The sequence below is a fragment of the Macaca fascicularis genome, chromosome 18 (assembly GCF_037993035.2).
Source record: "Macaca fascicularis isolate 582-1 chromosome 18, T2T-MFA8v1.1".
Lineage (NCBI taxonomy): Eukaryota > Metazoa > Chordata > Mammalia > Primates > Cercopithecidae > Macaca > Macaca fascicularis.
The window spans coordinates 21,795,099-21,798,544 of NC_088392.1; the positions used below are offsets into that span (position 1 = coordinate 21,795,099).

Below are 3,446 nucleotides of genomic sequence, written 5' to 3' on the forward strand. Positions count from 1 at the left end.
TTTTATTTTATTATCATTATTATTTTCTTTTTTTAGAGATGGGGTTCTCACTCTGTCACCCAAGCTGGAGTGCAGTGGAGTGATTACAAGTAGCTGCAACCTTGAACTCCTGGGCTCAAGTGATCCTTTTGCCTCAGCCTTCTGAGTGGCTAGGATTACAGGTACAATCTATGGGTCTGGCTCTTTTATTTTATGTGCAGCTATGGTAAATGGAATTGCTTTCTTGGTTTCGTTTACAGATAGTTCACTGTTGGCATATAGAAATGCTACTGATTTGTATGTTAATTTTGTATCTTGCAATTTTATTAAATTTACAGTTCTAATAGTTTTTTGGTGGAATCTTTAGGTTTTTCTAAATATAATATCATGTCATCTGAAACAAGGATAATTTGATATCTGCCTTTCTCATTTGGATGTCCTTTATTTCTTTCTCTTATTTAATTGCTCTGGCTAAGACTTCTAGTACTATGTTGAATAAAAGTGGTGAAACTGGACATCCTTTCCTTGTTCTAGATCTTAAGGAAGGTTTTCAGTTTTCCCTGTTCGGTATTATATTAGCTGTGGGTTTGTCAAATATGGTCCTTGTTGTGTTGAGGTATATTCTTTCTATATGTAGTTTGCTGAGAGCTTTTGTCCATTTCTTCTACTTTTTCCAACTTATTGGCATATAGTTGCTCATAATAGTCTGTGATGATCCTTTGAATTCCTGTGGTAACAGTTGTAATGTCTCCTTTTGTCTATAATTTTATTTGGGCCTTCTCGCTTTTCTTCTTAGTATAGCTAAAGGTTTGCCAATTTTGTTTGCCTACTGCTTTTTTCAGTTTCAAATTTTATTTCATTAACTGAAAAGGTAGACAAAATGTTTATTTCAAATCGAATTGAAATTTATCTGAAACAAGTAACTTATTTCAAGTAACTTATTGTACAGTCCATTGTCCATTTAAAAATATTTTTTCTTCCAAAAAACTGCATTGAAAGACTAAGAACTTCTTTTACACTGCATAAAAGCGAGATGCAAACTTCTGATGTAAATTTATTTAACTGTCAACTTCGACGACAAAGATGAGAGGTTCCCATCTTTCACAAGGGTTCATAGTTCAGTTAAATGATACAAAACAAGCTTCTGTTTTCCTCCGATACAAATTCAAAGCTTCCATTCATGTTTCTGACAGCAGTACCACCAACTCGATGCTGATACTAGGTTACTTCTTTTTCTTTCCTTTCCTTTTTTTCCTTTCCTCTCCTTGTTGAAGACTTTGGTCACCACCTCCTGTTTTTTGTGTCCTCCTTTTTAGTTTCGGTGTTATTTCTGCTGCACACAACATTACTGACTTACATGACAGGAACTGTGCAAGGCAGAGGGCCCCCATCTTCCTGTCTGAGCTGGACCCGGACTCTGTCTCCGTATTGGACATCATGATTCCGTTCTCTAGAGTACATTTTATTTTTCTCAAGAAATACATTAAGTCCAACTTCTGAACACACATCTTGAATCTCTGTAGCTGTAGGATTTTCAACAGCCTCACTTACGGGGATTTGCCTTCCCTCTGCGATGGTCTTATTACTTAAATAAGCAGCATAGATACAAATAAACCTATCCTGGTTGGCCGGGAACCATGCGGCAGTTCAAGCCATCTTCACAAGAGTCCAAACAGCAACCTTGTTTACCTATTTTTTTAAAAAAACCTTTTTTCATTGATCTTTTGTAATTTTCTTTAGTCTCAATGTTTTAATTTCTGCTCTGGTCATAAATTTTTCTACTAATTTTGCCTTTGGTTTCCTCTTGCTTTTCTAGTTAGGTTATTTATTGGAAGTCTTTCTGTATTTTTAATATAGGTGTTTATTGCTGTAAATGTTCCTCTTTATATTGCTTTTGCTATATCACAGGTTTGGGTATGGTGTTTCCATTTTCATTTGTTTCAGGAAATTTTAAAATTTCCTTTTTCATTTCGTGACCAGTGACCATTCAGGAGCATGTTTAATTTCCATGTATTTGTGTGGTTTTCAAAGTTCCTCTAGTTATGGATTTCTATTTTTATTCCATTGTGGTCAGAAAAGATACTTGATATAATTTTACTTTTTAAAAATTATTTGAGACTTGTTTTGGGACCTAACATATGGTCTATCCTCAAGAAAGTTCTGTGTGCTGAGGAGAAAAATGTGTATTCTGAAGCTGTTGGATAAAAATGTTCTGTACATGTCTATTAGGTTTGATTTGTCTGTAGTGCAGATCAAGTCCCATCTTGCTCTGTTGCCCGGGCTGGAGTGCAGTGGCGCGATCTCGGCTCACTGCAAGCTCCACCTCCTGGGTTCACGCCATTCTCCTGCCTTAGCCTCCCAAGTAGCTGGGACTACAGGCGCCGCCACCACGCCCAGCTAATTTTTTGTATATTTAGTAGAGATAGGGTTATACTGTGTTAGCCAGGATGGTCTCAATCTCCTGACTTGGTGATCCGCCCGCCTTGGCCTCCCAAAGTGCTGGGATTATAGGTGTGAGCCACCGCACCCAGCTGAATATGATTGTTTAGTAAGATAAATGCATCAGGTGTCTGGGCTATCAAAATAAAATAGAAAATTGCTGCCCTATGTGTAGAATCAAAACCAAGGCTGGTGGCTTTAGCGCCTTGCATATAATGCTCAACAAAATGTTAATGTTGATCAGCCTCTGACATCATTCACTCTTCACCCCACCCAAATCTGACTTCTGCCCCTCCATTAACCCAGCTCTCACCCTGGTCACCAGGATGAAGTCAGATTTGGGTGGGGTGAAGTCAGATTTTTTCCATGATCTCATGGCTGCATACATAGATCTCTCCCTCCCTGGGTGATATGGAGGATGTTGAGGAGTCCATATCACCCCTCTGATGGAGGAGTCCCTACCACCCCTCTGTCCTGGATTCCTCCTGCAGTTCAGCCACTTCTCATCGTGCTCTTTTGTGGACTTCTCCACTCACCCTTTCAATGTTGGCGTTCCCCAAAGTTCTGTCTTCTTTGCTTCTGAGAAACAGGAAATTATTGTGGATCACCCCAGGTCATTCGCTAGTCTAATACCTTGAGAAGTGTTCTGGGTGTTTCTGCTAACTGAACCTAACAGATTCCCGTACCAGAATGCATTTGGAAAGTGAGAAGGCATTACATATTAAACGTCAGGCATCCACAACTCCCTAGAAGTTCCATCACTTCTTTGGACTTTATAAGGATCCTCTCATCTCAATTTTCCACCTTGAGGATCTTACTCAGTCTGGAGAAAGTCTAGAAATGTGTAAGAGAAGCTTCTTCTCTTCTCATGAGAAGCATGTGGTCAGAGAGGTCATCTTGGAAGCAACAGACTGAAGAGGTTCTTTGAAAACAAAATTTAGGCCAGGTGCAGTGGCTCACATCTGTAATCCCAACACTTTGGGAGGCCAAGGCAGGCAGATCACCTGAGTTCAGGAGATCGAGACCAG

General features: G+C 39.3%; 1 pseudogene; it reads right to left on the reverse strand.

The window, feature by feature from the left end:
* Positions 1-639: 639 nt before the first annotated feature.
* LOC102124545 (signal recognition particle 19 kDa protein-like) lies at positions 640-1,635 on the reverse strand (annotated as a pseudogene).
* Positions 1,636-3,446: the final 1,811 nt, after the last annotated feature.